We start from the raw sequence: 18719 nt of genomic DNA, 5'->3' as shown, positions 1-18719 counted from the left end.
AAATGCCGTAAATATATAGGAATTGTGACTGACTGAGGTAGCGGGTTAAAGGTATATATGCAGTAGCATATAGCTTATGGGGTATTTCGAATTGCCTGTAGTATCTGACGCCTAGAGCTGTTTGACTTTCTGCAAAACAGGTGTAGACAACTATAGGAAAGTTTCAGCTTTTCCAGGTTAGAATTAGAGCTAAACCGTTTTTCCGAATTAGATTACAATTATATTGCTGGCATTTCGCTCTAATTTAGTGAAATTAGACCACTATAATTCGCTTCAAACATCTGAATTACCGGTACCTATACCTACGGTATATCATAATATTTATGCTTGAATTTTCTAGGTATATAAGTCATATAGATACATTCCTGTAGAACACTGATTCATGATTTTATAAAAGTTGGTGCAAGAATGGAAATTTTCAACTTGATGTTGATTAATGGAGCAAAATTTGATATTTGAGTGCAATTATACCTCGAATCCAGTGACAAGATTATTAATCGTTGAAACCAAACGCAGCTTGATTATGTTGGCCAGAGAATTTGGCTAGCCAGACCATATTGATGGAATATGGTCACAGTAAGATAATATTTTGGGCTATTTTACATGAACTTTATTACATTTGATTTGATATGTCCACTAAAACAGTTGTTATTCTGCTTTCGAATAAGACCTTAATTGCTGGTTTCAATGGTAACTGTGTTTGTCAAAGGCTGCAAAGGTAATTTCTTTTCCTTGTTAGATGTTTATTTGTTTGTTTGTGGTGTTCATGGTGGTGGTTCGACTACACTGGTCATTTTACACCAGGCCGGTTCTTATTATTATTATTCCGTATCTGCCCGATTACCAGTGAACTCGGCACTTGGTGAATTCGGCCGTGGTAGATCTCGTAGCGGTACCGGTCACCATGATTGGTTACTGGAATGTTTGCCGGTGAACTTGGCACTTTGAGTGGTTGTCAATGTTGTACGGCGGTCAGGGCATGCGTAGATCACACAGTCACGGCGTGATTAGATCACAGATTGCGTAATTGCGGGAAATAACGCGGCGCTCTTCACTTGGTGAACTCTGCCCTTGGAGGAATTGGCACTAGAACACCTTCGCATTAGAAATGCATTTAGTATGAATGAACAGTATCAAAAAGGAAATTTAAACGTGTCGTGGCTCGTGGTAGATCTCGTAATCTTGGGATCCTTCAACCGTGTTATCGAGACACCCTAATCCCAGAGTGGAATCGTCTCTCCAAAGGCAAAAAATAAATTATTTTGACGTGATCATGCGAAACATTTGTTGATGAGGAACACTGGCTTGTCGTGATCGATAAACGAAGAAGCGCCGCTTGATGTTCCACAGTTTTGATCTCACATACAACGCCAAGATCCATCTTCTCAAAACTTAGTCGACACAGGCCCGTGACTCACGCCATCGATTCCAAGCAGACCGCGCGTGGTCGGTATATGAGCGCTGTGTTATTTCCCGTGGCTACGCTATCCGTGATCTAATCACGCCGTGACTGCGCGATCTACGGATGCCCTGACCTCCTTACAAGATTGACGAATCACTTGATAATACTATTATTAGTTTGATAATTCATATTAATAGCTGTAAATACACTTCATTTCAAAATTTCCCGAGGGCCGAATTCACCAAGTGCCGAGTTTGTGCGGCCGAATTCACCAAGTGCCGGGTGCATCGGCATTTCGGCAACCATCTGCCCACTTACAGCACGGCCCACTCCTAGGCTTTTTAAGACATGGCTATGCGAATCAGATGGCGAGGAGGAGCCTAGATAAACGGCCAACACTTCGGTAGGAATTATGGAGTCAATGTGTCACGCTCGAACCCGCAATTCATTGGTGTTTAGCTATAATGGAACGTACCACTACGTTTCCTCGCCATACCTTGTAAAATGAGACCGTAGCATTTGGCATTTCGTGTGGCAATTGACTTTTGTGTGGAAAATTGTGTTCGTTTTAGAACTTATCCGAAACTTTTATTCCGCCATAGATTGTATATGATAAAACAATATCGGAATTGATCCTAGAAGAATTCCAAAGCAACTCACCACAAAGGAGGATTTAAAGAAGTTTGATGGAAAATTGAATGAAAGCAAAAGCCTTTGCAAGAGATGTGGTATGTTGAATCTGTTTTGGTATTTTTAAATAGGCCTACTTTGTTGTGCCGATAGCAGACAGTATATATAAACGTAAGATGTGGAAGCTATCAAGGTGTTTTTAGAAATTCAGTCAGTCAAAGTGGACGATCGTATTGCTTGGATTATATTTAGGCTTATTTTAGCATCTTTGAGATGCAACTCTAAACGTGGACGGTCATGAACAGTAGGGCTCTTCAAAAATGACTTTTTTTCTCAAATCGTACTGGCTACTTGATAAAATTGTTAGGTTACCTAATTTAGGCCTACAAACAAAATATGGTTCAAATCCAGCCAGTATCCGCTTTGCTACAAGAGAAGAAAGTTCCTATTTATTATATAAAAATGAATAATAAAAAATTTGAAGATTTTCTGTTAACCCCATGAAAGTGTTAGGCTGTCTATAGAAACGATGCTCACCAAATTTGGTTCAATTCCAACCAGTGGAAGCGGAGTTATTGCTGTCGAAAAATTTGGATTTTAATAAAATAGTACTTACGGTGAGCACAACTTTAATAAGTAAACAAAGAATCGGTCACCGTAAATACTATTTTATTCAAATCCAAATTTTTCGACGGCAATATCTCCGCTTCCACTGGTTGGAATTGAACCAAATTTGGTGAGCATCGTTTCTATGGACAGCCTAACACTTTCATGGGGTGAACAGAAAATTTTCAAATTTTTATTACCTATTTATTTTTATATAGTAAATAGAAACTTTCTTCTCCTGTAGCAAAGCGGTTACTGGCTGGAATTGAACCAAATTTTGTGTTTAGGCTTAAATTAGGTAACCTAACAATATTATCAAGTAGCCAGAACGATTTGAGAAAAAAAGTCATATTTTAAGAGCCCTAATGTCCATGTGAGAGAAACATTTTAGGGTAGGCCTACTCATATGTCTCGCAGCGTTCTCTACATAATTGTCAATTGCGATACAAACTGTTTGCTTGTATTGGTAAAGCCATCCAACTTCGAATTGTAAAATGTTGGGAGTCTTGATATCAAATTTTTGAAAGGTGCACTTTGAGAAGATTTCGGAATCTGTCAAATTATACAAAAATTTAGCAAATTCTTTGACATATTTCATCTATTTGGGACTCGATCAACGTAAAAGAATTGGTAATCATTTTATACAATGTATTGTATTTGTAGTTGAAGTATAGTAATAATTCTTATGGTTACCGCACTTGTAACGATTCACGGCCATAACTGGAATAATTAGAATGATGTAACTTTCAAATTGTCATGCATTTTGCAACCACATTGTTCTCAATTTTCAAGGTGCTGACCATTCGAGGAAGAATCACCCACCGGGAATTCACGATCCGTAAACGCGGCCGACTGTTTCTCTCCTCAAGCGGGAGCGACAGAGAAGAGGAACGAAGAGAAAAAAGGAGCAGAAATAGCAAGAGTGTGACAAGTCGCGTCCGTTCGCTTTACTGCGTATTTCCATCCGCGAAGTAGTAGGTGGGAAAACTAATGGGCGTTTGGTTAGGGCTTATATAAGGTTGACTCCAGCGCTGTATTTGCTTAATGTTGCTATGAAATAGGGGTGGTGTCATTTGGTATCAATATTGACTATTGAAAGACCATTTGTTAGTGGTCATGGATTTGTTCGGCCAGTATGCAGTAATTTCTGATGGTCACTTCCCGGGCTTCTGTTCTCTAACCCCTCATGATTGTTATTCTGCTTCTAGTAAGACTGTCGATTCTAATGTTTTATCGTATCATTTGTCGGAGGTTTCGCTCGCTTTATTTACAACGTTTTGCCCTCTGCTAGGTCAATTACTGGCTGAGTATCACTACAGCCTAAGAAACTGCACTAATTCTCATTTTAATGTCTTGCTGGTTATCTTGCTGTCAATTCTAATAATTTATTAATGTCTATACCAGTGCCGCCACTCAAATGTTTTGTTCTCTGTACACAATATTGTTAGGTCTTCAGCTTTCCAGGCAGAGTATCATTCCACTTTCTAGACTTGAGTATATATCTCTCCAACTAGCTGCCAAATAACTGATTCATTTGGATTGTTGAATTGATCATTTTGGACAGAATGTGAAGAAATTTTAGTCAAGAATTCTTTTTGTGTTAGTGGCTGTTTTCAAAGAGTGCTGAAGTAGTCATCGTTGATCTTGATAATCAAGTAGAAGTGACGATTGAAGTCAGTTCTCTAGTCATATAATATTAAAAAATATAATAAAAAAACTTGAAAACTTGAGTGGAAATAGTTCAGAATCGAATCCATTTTAGTAAGTATGGGCGAAAAAAATGTAGGTGTCATTCGTTAGTCGCTACCTCTGCCATTTTCGCAGTACGAATGTCTTAGCTATTAATCATCATTTTCATTTTATTTCTGCAGGGTGCTGAGAAAAAAGGCCGCATGCTGGTTATTTAACTGGCTCATCAGAAGATGAAACCTGATGATAAGGACTGTTTTCACTTTCTTTCTAAAGACATTCGTTCGTTTGTTCGTTTTATTTTTTACAACGGCATTATTGCCAATTCGTTTGAAATTAAATTATCACAAATGTGATTAATATGTAGTAAATAATGTGGTGTGTGTACGCAGCCGTGATCAGGTTAAGCCCATAGTGGTAGAAAACAGGTTATTATATCAGGATCTTCTTCTACTAACGTAGGATCTACATTCTACTCACCATGTTTAAAGGCTGTAGCATCTGCATAATATTTACATTATTGAAGGACATGGAAAAGACGTTGAATTGAGTCGACACAAAATCCCCCTTTCTACGACCTGCCGAGATCTAATATCTACTATATCGGCTCGGCTTTTCTACATCTTTGGTCTGTACTGTGTTTGCTGGGAAGATGTTGAATGCGGCCCGCGAGTTCAAAAGTTTGCCCACCCCTGATCTAGAACATAACAATTTGCAAAAATGAAGCAGATGGCTCGACGTTACATCGCATGGCCTTCCATTAACCGCGACATTGAAAATCTCGTTAAGAGTTGCAACCTCGTCGTATGAGTTATTGTTCAAACAAGATCAAGAACATAACACATCGCAACTCTATTCGCGATAGAGTCAGTAGTAACGCGAATTACCCAGTGACCTTCATGCAGTCTAGAAATGAAATCGAAAGAATTCAAATGCCCACCGCAAGTTCAAATCGTATTGGAGGTGATTTGAACATACCCTTCAGTATGTCAGAGTTGGAATGCGCAGTACGCTCCCGGAAAGACACGTCTCCAGGGGGCGATTCAATCTGTTATGCAATGTTGAAACACCTTTCCGGCAACTCGCTGCAGCATCTACTACGCCTCTTCAATGCATCCTGGTTCAGCGGAGAAATTCCCTCCGACTGGAAGCATTCTATTGTAATCCCGATTCTCAAGCAAGGCAAAGATGGCACCGATCCCAAGTCATATCGACCAGGTTCTCTTACGAGTCATCTCTGCAAAGTGATGGAGGTTATGGTCGCAAATAGAATACGCTGGCTCTTGGAGGCCCACAATTTGCTACATCCCTCTCAGTCAGGATTCCGAACGGGGAGGTTTACTCTAGACCACGCCATACGACTCCATGACTCGATATACAAGTCTATCAATAACCAACGCTCAACGATAGCCGTATTTCTCGCGCTTACGACATGGTTTGGCGAAAAGGTTTACTATTGAAGCTATCTCGGCTTGGTATTGGTGAGAAAGCGCTCTGCTGGATCCAGAATTTCCTAACAAATCGAACCTACCAAGTGCGTGTCGGGAATACGCTGTCCGATGTAAACAGCCTCGATAACGGAATCCCCCAAGGAAGCGTATTGAGTCCGTTGCTTTTCACCGTGATGTTGAACGATATGCCCCTAGTTGTTCGAAGCAGCGTTGGCATTTACGCGGATGACTGTGCCATATGGGAGAGCGGTCTTGGTATACCCACGATCGTTTCATCAATTCAGAGTTCTCTTGACTCGGTGCAGGAATGGTGTAGTAAATGGGGATTCGTCCTCTCAAAAACGAAGTCTGTAGCAATGCTATTCACTAGGAAAAGAAAGATTCCCGATGTGTACTTGTACATTGACGGAAATCGAATCAACCTCGTTGACAACGTCGAGTATCTTGGTATTACTTTTGATAAGTTGTTGACGTATAAAACACATATTGACAACGTCGCGAAAAAATGCTACAGACGAATGGGATTACTTCGTGTCGTCACAAACACCGCATGGGGTGCTAATAAACACGCACTCCTGCAGTTATACAGATCTCTTATCAGGTCCGTCACCGACTATGGTATGCCAGCATACTTTTTCACGTCGAAGTATAACACTCACAAATTAGGGCTCATACAGAACCAAGCTTTACGCTTGTGTTGCGGAGCAATGCGGAGTACACCCATATGTGCTTTGCAAGCCGCATGTAACGAACCGCCTCTCCACATTCGACACAAATATTTGTGTATGAATTATCGGTGCCACTTGCTTGGTCAGGAATACAACCAACACCCATCAACTGAACTACTAACTGATACATGGCATGAAATTTACTCCTTGATAAGACCAAACTTCAAGACGTTCAATACCCTGTCAAAATCCCCTATTCCGGAACGGTTAATGGTGGAAAAAGAACGAATTCAATTCGTGGCACCCTGGACCGTTCCACCTCCCACGGTCGACAGATCATTAATTCGGCTTATACGAAAGGGGGACTCGCCGATCTCAGTGAACTCGTGTTTCAGAGATTACCTTTTCGAGTGCCACGACCAAGCCGTCGAGATCTACACAGACGGTTCAAAGACGGATTCAGCAACGGCTTTCGCGATTTACATACTATCACAGTCAGTCCGACTTAGCCAGATCTGCCCGAGTTTATTTTCCGTTTTCCAAGTGGAGATGCTAGCTATCGCTAATGCTCTATCGTGGATAATCAATCATGGCAGTCGAACCGATAAATATGTTATTCTGACAGATTGTCTTAGAGTTCTGAACACAATCGCCACCCCGAACCTCACACCGAGCAGAACGTTCAATAAGATTTTTCCTCTCTTCCTGCAGATTGTAGGGATGGGGATCGACGTTGCCTTCTCCTGGGTTCCAGGACATAGTGGCATTCCCGGCAATGAGATTGCAGATGAACTTGCACGTTCCGCCGCCTCTTTCGCATTTGACAGTCAGGGAATACCTCAAATTACCTATAGAGATGCCAAGAACGAAGTGCGCAAATACGTCCGGACTGAGCGGCAGACCGAGTACCGTTCAACAGAGACGGGAAACCACTACAAACGTTTCCACCAAACGGTACAAACAACGTTTCCCTCGATGCACAGATCGCGTTTGTATGAAACGATAATATTCCGTCTCCGATCCGGCCATTGTCGCCTAAAAGGGCATTTATTTCAAATAGCCGGCATCGACACGCCTTTTTGTGACTTATGCCACGTACCCGAGAAGGTGGATCACTTCCTCCTCGCATGCCCAAAATACGATTGGCACCGAGCATATTTGATTGATTTCTGCTTGAACTTGAAAGTTGAGTTCACCACATATAACCTTCTCGTAAGACCAGAACTTCTCTCGCCTCTCGTCGAGTTCGTCCTGGCCAGTAATGTTTTGATTTGAACAAATTTTCGTTAAGCTACACGATTTGCGACTGGTAATACAACATTTCTGTCGCGGCGCACCAGACCGATAAGGTGACAAGCGCCACAATGTCCAATTTTCAAAATTAATAATAATAATAATTCACACATTCCACGACGCTGTTTTCACACCTATCAATACCACCTAGCTGTACAAGAATCAAGAATCACAAATACATTATACAGTTATTGTATTTATCAACTTGAAATCAAAGTCTTAACAAAAACACGCGTCTTATCTTACCAACTCTATCATGAAAATCCCCGAAGCCGTATTATTAAGAATGTTATAGTACGGCGTCGGAATCCACTCGCGAGATGTTCTATAGGTAAATTGAGATCACGTAAAATGAAATATTTTGAATTTAGTGTAGTGTTAATTGAAATAGGATTGACAAACATGACTACCAACTCTCACCCAATCACATTTCGAGATTATACGCACATTGATTTGAAACAAGTAATGAAACATCGCAACTCTATTCGCGATCCAGCTTTCCGTTTGTCAAAGATAGTTTTAGAAATACTATCACTATGACATCTCGCCATACACAAAAGAATAAAATACAAAAACCTAGTCAAGTCAATCCGTTTGTAACTTACAAGACCAACTCAACAGCAGACATGGGGTAATCGTGATTAGTAATCGTAATCGATTACGGCGATTACAGCATTTTCAAGTAATCGTAATCGCAATCGATTACATTCGAAAAAATTCCGAAGTAATCGTAATCGTAATCGACTACTTCCCATATCTAATCGATTTCTCTGTGAAAGAACGATTACTTTTTATTTGTACAAGGGCTATGACATAAAAACTGAACATTCGTGAACAAGGAAAAGATGTTATACCAGGTTCGTGGCAGCACAAACGTCTGATTTTCAAACGCCACTTCTCATTATTACGTCAGAAGCAGCCTATTAGCTTTGCGCGTCATTGTGTAAGAAGTATCCACAGTAGATGGATATTCGATGTACCGTCGTCGTCCATTTTTCTGATTATAAGAACACCCGCCGTGCTGTATATCAGGTTATCAACGCATTCCACTCGCCACTAACTCGCAGCAGTATAATTCATCTCGGCTCTGCCTATAGCTTAAAATAGTAACTTATGTGTTGATGTTTGGTTATGGTTATGCTTAGTTAAACGCAGTTTGACCGTTGCTGCTTGGCGAGCAGTAGGCCTATCCAGTACGTACGTACACCGGACAAGTAGTGTAGTTATGCCACTTTGGTACGCACCAATCAGAGAACGCCACGTCATCCTAATTGCCACGCCCCTTTTCATACCCTAAGGGTACATTTTGTAAAATTGATTAAATTCCGAAATTTAATATTAACATGCTTTCGAGAGAAAAATAACATTCAGATTATACATAAATTTCGAAAACTATGATGTCTATACAAGACTATATTCGCCAGATATTCTATTATGTGTATTTAGGACTTTGTATTTTCGCGGATAATATATGACGTCTCAGATAACACTCATCGATGTTGCACTAGGCACGATATTTATGATGATATATTAAAGATCTATGCACATTTCGCACGATCAACTTCGCATGATTGTATGTGTATTTAAGGCTATCTATGTTCACGAGAACACTTGAGAAATGACATCGCATAACAGATTTCACGCAAAAGTCGATATTGCTTTGTGATGATTTTGATGTGGTTAGAGTATGTATGTTCACGAAGACTGCGATATCGCACGGATAAATGCATCATCACTAATTAATTACTTAAATGCGACTTGATAATAGTAATCCCTAGAATAATATAAAATGCGATTTTGAGTGCAGACAGATCGCGGTTTCGATTTCCGAGGTCTCCGCATTTTAAGCCTTATTATCAGCTCGCAGTACAACCGCTACCTGTATAATGTTTGCATGTCGAGTATAAGGGTATTTACCTCAGCACTAAAATGCCAACGGACTAGCCGCAGGGGCCTGGTTCTCGGGACAAATTAGCCGCATGAAAGCGAGTCTAATGAATATAACGACAGACAACAAGTTAGTTGAAAAGTAAAACTAATCGTGACCGATGCAAGACGGCGTGAAACAGCGCTTTCGCTCGATTCTTGTAGTGACCACATTTCCTACGATTCAGTCCTTTTCATGTCACTAGAATAAGGGTAATTAAACCGACAGTGAAACGCCGCCGGCGTCTTATAACGTAATAATGTAAGCTGCGTCGGGTGCTGCTATAATGTTAGGAGCGAATATAGTAGAAAGTCCACGTCTGGACACCTGTAAGCAGGTACGCATACTGCCGTAGTGAAACGCATAACAGAATTCATGCAAAAGTCGATATTGCTTTGTGATGATTTTGATGTTGTTCCATACCGATTGGGAAGATAGGACTCCTAATTTCCTAACTAACTACATAATCCTTGGCAACGTAGTCAGACGCATAACGGAATTTACGCAAAATCGGTATTGCTCTGCGATAATTTTGACCACTATGTTTTGATAATAACTTGCTTCCGAGAAGTAAATAACATTCATTATACGTTAGATGATACTTTTCCTTGATATTCTATCATGTGTATTTAGGGCTAATGCGACATCACTATGTTGGCGACAGGCCTGATTTGAACACACTAATGTTGCGAATTAAACTTATCGCCCAACACGGACACTCAATGAAGAGCACCCCGGAGACCCACATAAATTCTCAACAATTCTTGGCATATAATATACTGAGCATATAACAAGCTGAAAAAACCTATACTAGAGTACTCCGAAATGTACAAGTACTTTACCTTTACACGACGTTTTTGTAAAATGAATACTAATTTTAATGAAAAATAAAAATTATGTACTCAAGTAGGTTTTTGTCCCTACGGGACTCTGCTAATTGTTTCGATTTATTCTGCCCGTTTTAATTTAAGATAAGGAAGCCCATTTCACTCAATGTATCGATGCCTACGGTACTCTACAAAATTTTCTGATTAATTCTCCCTATGTTAATTTACCATAAGAAAGACAATTTGACTCCTGAAGTCTGAAATACTTGTTCGCTTGAGCTCAGCTGCAGCGCCTGGAGTGGAATTTTATAGTTCTTGTAGAAAGTTGTTTGTACACAATATATGTTTAAGGTAGGTCCTACACATTTATGATATCGTCCGAGTTTGTATTTTAGTAGTACATACTAATTTAAGATACCGCAATTTTAATTTGTGCAAGTACAGGAATATCATAGTTTTTGTAGCAAAGTTGTATGCGCACAATATATGTTTATCATAAGTCCTACACATTCATGATTTCGTCCTAATTTGAGTTTTAGAAAATATTATACCGACATCGCGACATCTTTCGAAAACAAAACCGTGGTCAATGCTTAAGAGACCATTTTTGCTATTTTTCATCGTCATAAGTCATTCTGGACCGCGAAAACGCATTGTACGATATAGATGAAACTTATGCAAATCCTAGGATCCTCATTTTCAAAGTAGCTTAGATCTCGAAATAAGATCTGACTCGCTATTCTCCTCAAAGCATGGAATTATCACGAGTATCGCCTTCGATCACTGAAGAAAAGGATGAAATTATATTCGAAGCATATTCCTTGACCAGGAATTTTATCATGTACGAACTCGACGGCTCATGCGTTAAGGTAAATACGAAAGCAGAGAGAACCTTACGTCGAGTTGGGGATGAAATGTTCGAGCGACATCGAACTGTCCTAAACGCAGTCTCCAAACGTCTCCGCTATGGTGATGTCGAAGTCAATGAAAAATACAAAGAATATTTACCCGATGAGCGAATGTTCCTGATGATAGCTGATGAAATTTGCAAAGATACCAAAGAAAATTGGGGTAGGATTGTCTCCCTTTTTGTGTTCGGTAGCATTCTTGCTCGCAAGAACGAGGATGAACGTCACGGGGAGCATATAGAAGCTATCATACAGACAGTCGGAAATTACATTGCTAGCAGAAGACTAAAGTGGATAGTGCAAAATGGAGGATGGGTAAGTGATTTACATGCTTTGCTTAGGATTTATAAATTATCTTTTAGCATGAGATATATTGTGTATCTGCTCTCCAGAGCCCATATCATCTCTCGATGATGAAACTCAGCTTTACCTTCCAATTCGGTTCCCGATACGATAACTTTCCTCCGTACGATCATTGAGGCTTCTATTTTTGTTGCAGGATGGCTTTGTAGGATTCTTTGATAATACCGCTCTCGACTACAATAAAGTCTGGAAGGGATTCGTGTTTGTCGGAATCGGACTGACATCTATAGCAATGGCATTATCAATATAATGGATGTTCGCATGTTTTGTCTCATGTAATATTTTAAGAATAAAATTTACTTATTCATGACATAATAATAATTCTACTTGTACACTTTTTCACATTTTATAACACTTCAAATAGTACTTAACAGTTTCAGTCTTAAATAAAATACGGAATATAAACTAATCGAAAAATTCGGTAACCAATTTCGCGTAGGCTATGCATACAAATGAGGAAAGTTACATCAACGCGTGTTAAACTAGTTTTATCGAGTTATCGAATGATTTTTTCCTTGCATCAAAACAACTAGAATGTGTAACTACATTAAAAAACGTATCTAAATGAACTCCAGGGCATTGTGATTATGCAGCATACCAAATTTCCTCACGCATTTCATAATGGAACAACTTTAAAACTAACGCGGCTCTACATCGACGTTTTGCGTACATCTGTTTTGCGGGAGCGTATAGCACGTACCTATATACATAGTCAACTTTAATAACGGAATTACCATACCTAACATTGAATCCCAACTCCAAACTTGATACGTAGTTGTAGGACATTATGGCAATGCACCATGCTAAATTTCATCACACATCTAATGATGAAACACCTTTAAAACTAACGCAGTCGAATACCGACTTTTACGCATATCTGTTTTGCGTGAACATAGCGTACACCTATACATAGTCAATTTTAATAGCAGAATTACCGTGTTAAACATTGAATTCCCACGCGGTTATAGGACATTATACCAATGCAACATACCAAATCCCATCACACATTTCATGATGGAACAACTTTAAAACTAACGCGGCTCTACATCGACTTTTTGAGTACATCTGTTTTGCGGGAGCGTATAGCACGTACCCATACATAGCCAACTTTAATAACGGAATTACCATGCTTAACATTGAATCCCAACTCGAAACTTGATACGTAGTTGTAGGACATTATGGCAATGCACCATGCTAAATTTCATCACACATCTAATGATGGAACACCTTTGAAACTATGGCAGTCCAATACCGACTTTTACGCATATCTGTTTTTCGTGAACATAGCATATACCCATACATAGTCAATTTTAATAACAGAATTAGCGTGCTAAACATTAAATTCTCACCTTGAACGTTGGTACGCAGTTGTAGGACATAATAACAATGCACCATACCAAATTTCGTCAGACATTTCATGATGTAACACCTTTAAAACCAACGCAGTTCTATACAGACTTTTTGCTAAATCTGTTTTTCCATAGCGTAGCACGTACCTATACATAGTCAACTTAATAACGGAATTACCATGTCAATAATCGACTCCCCGCCTTGAAACTCGGTACGCAGTTGTAAGACATCAGACATGGGGTGATTACTTTATGAATGTAATCGATTGCGATTACGATTACTTCGGAATCACGCGATTACGACTACGATTACGATTACAGCAAAATCAGGAAGTAGTCGATTACGATTACGATTACATTGAAAAAGTAATCACGATTACTCACGATTACATTTGTTTAGCTTAGGACTATAATCTTAAATGATATATGGGAAGACAATACAAGGACTGCGATGAAAAGGCTTGATGAGATATCAACTTTCTTCATCATGCGTCATTTGCTTATTACGTCATAATATATCAATTGCCCAACTTTATAGTGGATGATTCATCGCATCCAACGATTTGCATTGTTGCCAGGTCTTTACATGCCGCGCCCAAAATTCCTTAATAGAGTGGGTGCGTGCTCGAAGGGGACTCAAAAGTATTTCGTAAACCAACATATATTATAGAGCATTTTCGAGAATTTAATTAATTATTGTAAATGTTTTTCGAGCTTTGCGATTCAAATATCTCTAGTACAGGGGTCACCAACGCGGACCAAATGAGTCGCCCGCGGTCGCTGTAGTAGTGGTGGCTTTTGGGGTGGGCAAGGTGGGCGGTCGCCAGGGGGGCTGGCCGAAGTGCTCCCCTATTTGAGTTATGCGCTTTTTTCAAGGATAATAACGAATAAACATGGAAATCCGTGTAAGGCAAGAATAGGATTCCGTATAGATGTGTCAATCATCATCAAATCTTGCATTTGTTAGAAAAGTACCATATCCCGATAATCATCACGTCTCTGCGTGCGGTAGAATTACTTAGTTTTAATGTCGTGTATCTTTGCACACATGAAAAAATAGACATGGCCGAATCCAGCACCTGGCCAAACCTTGATAGATAGATAATAATAACAGATGCGAAAGAGGGGTCTGGGGGGCGAAGCCCCCCATAAGTTACGGAGAGATTCTTATAGGGGGCCCCCGGTAAGTCTCGCCCAGCCCCCCCCCCCCCCCCCCCACCCCGTTCGTATGGCCACCACTGCGCTGTAGCAAATATCCAAATGAGAGATTTGATAGTTGAAGCTCGTTTCATATGAGCAGCAGTTGAACATGGGTCGGCCGACGCCAAGGAACATACGAACGCAGTCGCTCGGGGCATTGCTTGTCTTCGCCCACGCGGCGGCTCAACGGGATTCTATATAGTTAATATTCCCGAGTCTAGACGCGGAGATCGGCGCTTCTGCGCGCACTGCAGCAACGCAACTGAGCTTGGAGGAGCTGGTGTGAGTCCCTGCGATTGAGCGTTTTTTTTTCTTGGTAAGGGGCGGAAACCCGGCCCAGTGCTCTGATTGTCTTACTCTAAGTGATGAAATCCAACTGAACATGGATAAACGATGGGAGTACGAGGTAACCCGTCGGTCGTCGCAATAATTAGTACACACTACACAAGAAGTAGTTTTTTGTTTCAAAACAGTTGATGACCCCTGCTCCAGTAGATAGCTGGGTTTGAAATGCATACCTCCTTCCCCTCAAGAAAAAACATACATAGGCTATATTTTATGGGAACAGGCATTTCGTAGCTGGTCATTACCGCGCCACGATCCCACAACACACCAAAACACATATGCAGTTTCGGCCAACACGCAACTCCACGGGATGTGATACCAAAGAAATACCTTGGCCGAAACTTAGGGTATTCGTCCATTGTCAATATAGCCGCGCTGAGTGGGCGGGACTAATAACTCCTGTCCTTCCAATCTGGGCCCGCAATGCAAATGTCACCCGGCGCATCCACAAAAGAATAAAGCCATGACAATTTGTGTGTGCGTCTCACAAAAGATATTCTTTTAGTCTGCTACGTTTTGGCGAGTACAATATCTTGTGATTATACAACGGAATGGAGGTCGCGAATTAACAACATACTGTAATTATAACAACATACCAGATGCTATGAATATGAATTACGTGCCCCAGCTTTACAGGTAAATCTGACACTCGGGGCTCAGAGAGGTTATAAATGAATAGTAATATAATGCAATTACCAATATTATTGACGAAATATTCACTTTTGAAAATTGACTAACGGTTGGACAGGGGAATTGCTGTTTTGGCTGAATTGCTGATTCTAGCTACAACCCACGCTAACATGTCAGGCTATATAAGCGGATGGTTATGGCGGCAGGTCCAAATGCTAAGTAACGAACTGTGAAATAACGATTGACGCCCGTTTCAAGTAGTTATGAGAATAAGATATGGTTAACATAAAAATTCTGCCTTCAACTTAATACATATACAGCGAGCTGCTGTTACGAGAAACGGCTAAGCTTGGCTCGGTTATGAGATATATCAGCAGCTGTTTGTTTGTAATGCTTCGTTGTGGAAACTGCAATGTCTTATTCGACGAGTACAAAATTCCGAATCTTCGTCAGGTGCACGTGCGTACGTAGGCCTCCTGCTCGCCAAGCAGCAATGGTAAACTGCGTTTAACTAAGCACAACCAAACATTAATACATAAGTTACTATTTGAAACTACAGGCAGAGTGGTGATCAATATCCTGCTGTGAGGTAGCGGCTTCTGTAGTGTATTGATAACCTGATATACACCACGGGAGGTGTTCTTACAATCACACTACAATGTCCATCGCATGTCTGTTTACTATGTGTGGATACTTGTTACGCAATGACGAGCGGAGCTAATACTTCTGACGTAATAATGAGTCAGTGGCGTTTGAAAACGTGGTATATTATCTCATTCTTGTTCACGAATATTCAGTTTATGTTAGGCTTACCATACGTCCTCTTTTAAGAGGATTTGTCCTCTTTTTTGACTTTTTTGAAAGTGTCCTCGGAGGACGCCCTTTTGTCCTCTTTTTTGAGATTTTGTCCTCTTTTTTTAAAATTCAGGTCTGTTATGCCGCAAATTAGCACAGAAGTGACGGTCCGGCGGATATTTAGGATTGAAAAACGGTGAAAAAATGACCTTTTTTTTTTTTTCATCCACCTGGCAATGTAGAGTAAAAAACGTTATTTTGAGATCTGAGCGGAAGTGAAGACCTTTTTTTTTTTTTTTTTTATTAGTCAACCGACCGCAAAGTGGGAAAAATTCACCGGTGTCTCCGGTTTTGTATCTTGCAAATTTCTGAAAAAGTGTCCTCTTTTTGCATTTTCAAAATATGGTAAGCCTAGTTTATGTCATAGTCCTTGTATAAACAAAAAGTTATCGTTCTTTCACAAACAAATCGATTAGATATGGGAAGTAGTCGATTACGATTACGATTACTTCGGATTTTTTTCGAATGTAATCGATTGCGATTACGATTACTTCAAAATGCTGTAATCGTCGTAATCGATTACGATTACTAATCGCGATTACCCCATGTCTGTAAGACATTATGGCAATGCACCATGTCAAATTTTGTTACGCATTTCATGATTGAACAACTTTAAAACTAACGCAGTTCCATGCCGACTTTTGCGGGAGCGTAGCACGTACCTATGCATAATCAACTTTAATAACGGAATTACCGAGCTCAACATTGAATGCGCAACTTGAAGATTAGTTCACAGGTGTAGGACATTATGACAATGGAACATCAAATTTAATCACACATTTCATGATGGAACACCTTCAAAACTAACGCAGTTCTATACCAACTTCGCGTGAATCTGTTTGCGGGAGCGTAGCACGTACCTATGCGTGATCAACTTTAGTGATGGAATTACAGGTGTAATTAAGTTTCAACCCTTTTACAATGAATCGTCATGCTTCCTATAACATCCCACTCGATGCCCTCGTTATTAGGCTGTAATCTCAGCCTGAGCTATGTCTTGAAGCCTACGGGACTCTGCAGATTGTTTCGATTTATTCTGTCCTTTTCAATGTAAGATAAGGAAGCCCATTTCACTCAATGTATCGATGCCTACGGTACTCTACAAAATTTTCTGATTAATTCTCCCTATATGCTTATTTATCATAAGAAAGATGATTTGACACGTAAAGTACGAAATACTTGTTCGCTTGAGCTGAGCCGCAGCGCTTGGAGTGGAATTTTACGGGGTATGTGGACTCATTTCGTTGGGCTCTATTCCATAGGAGCATACTTTACGCTCCAATTCCATACAATTACAAACAGAACTGTTGAGTACCAGCCTTGACATTTTCCGTAGTACTAGATGGCATGTATACAATTTCATGGCATCCGACAGTACGACGGAGACTATCAAAATATCGAAAGAAGCCCTATATTCTTTTCTGAAATAATCAAGGTTTTATCAGGACTTCCCTTCGTATAAACTCCAGCAGAATCACTAATAACCCCTCAAGTTTACTCAATTTACTCTAATTTGGTACTCGTGTACCAAATCCCTATTTTCCGCAAGTATGATAGAGGCTATCGCTCGATACTCAACGATTCGTAATTTTTCTGGAATACAAGTACAATTAGGGATTGAAAAGTAACTGATATAGGTGGTTATGTTTGTAGGATATTTACACTTCTACTTACCGGTTTTTCAGGAGAAACTACCTACTTTTATGACTTCATATTTTAAAATAGTTTGAGGCTACGTTTGTATCACCTTGACAAGTGCTATTATCAAAAACTGCTTTTGCTAAACTCTTACACTTTCAGTAAACTTCTACACTGAATCTTGTAAAGTAGATAGAAAAGGAAAACCATTAACATAAGGTAAGTGAGAAGCACGCAAATTTCGATGGCATACAAATGCCACAAACTGCGCTAACTTTCAGAGTTGTTAAGTATAGTACTCGTACTTCTTGACAATACCCAAGTAGGTTTTTTGCCTACATGCACCAAATACTCTCAAGTCCTTATGATATTGGAGTACATCAACTTCATGATAGCTAGAGTATTAAACAGAAATAGACCTAGAGTACTAACGTTTTACTTACTCGGAAATGACTACTTCTACCTTATTTTAAAAGATACCTCGTTCGAAGCGAAATTTTATGTGGTTTTGGATAATATCCAAGATGTAGGCTCACTTTGAAGGGTATTTCGTAAAACTCAAATATTGCGCAAAAGTACAATTAGGGATCTAAAAGTAACTAATATAGATGGTTATGTTCGTAGATTACTTACCCTTCTACTCAAGAGGTTTTTCAGGTGGAACTACCTACTTTTAGGACTGTAAATGTCAAAGTAGTTTGAGCTTACGTTTGTATCACCTTGACAAGTGGTATTATCAGACATGAAAATGATATTATCACGTAATACCAGAAGTTAACACACGTCAATGTGTCTCGGAGTTCACGAGAAATTGGTTACTAAGAGAAGTATATTCTTGTGTACACAATAGCGGAGAGAATATTTAAAATGTAGTAAGCAGGCCGATGGGTATTCATTGAGTTGTATAAGCATAAAAAACATTCCCGCGCGCGTCTTAG

At 39.9% G+C, this 18719-nt stretch overlaps 1 protein-coding gene and 1 long non-coding RNA gene across 2 annotated transcripts in view; both read left to right on the top strand.

The window, feature by feature from the left end:
• The window catches only part of LOC145441242 (histone H2A), a 150739-nt gene that overhangs the window by 7407 nt on the left and 124613 nt on the right, over positions 1 to 18719 (top strand). The window lies entirely within an intron of this gene.
• LOC145440901 (uncharacterized) lies at positions 1720 to 4683 on the top strand. The gene is made up of 2 exons (XR_013915648.1): positions 1720 to 2130; positions 3431 to 4683. It is a non-coding gene; the product is annotated as an uncharacterized LOC145440901 (long non-coding RNA).

This window comes from Botryllus schlosseri, chromosome 6, assembly GCF_051294905.1.
Source record: "Botryllus schlosseri isolate E-star chromosome 6, Bs_hap1, whole genome shotgun sequence".
Lineage (NCBI taxonomy): Eukaryota > Metazoa > Chordata > Ascidiacea > Stolidobranchia > Styelidae > Botryllus > Botryllus schlosseri.
This window is presented reverse-complemented; position numbering and strand designations above follow the sequence as displayed.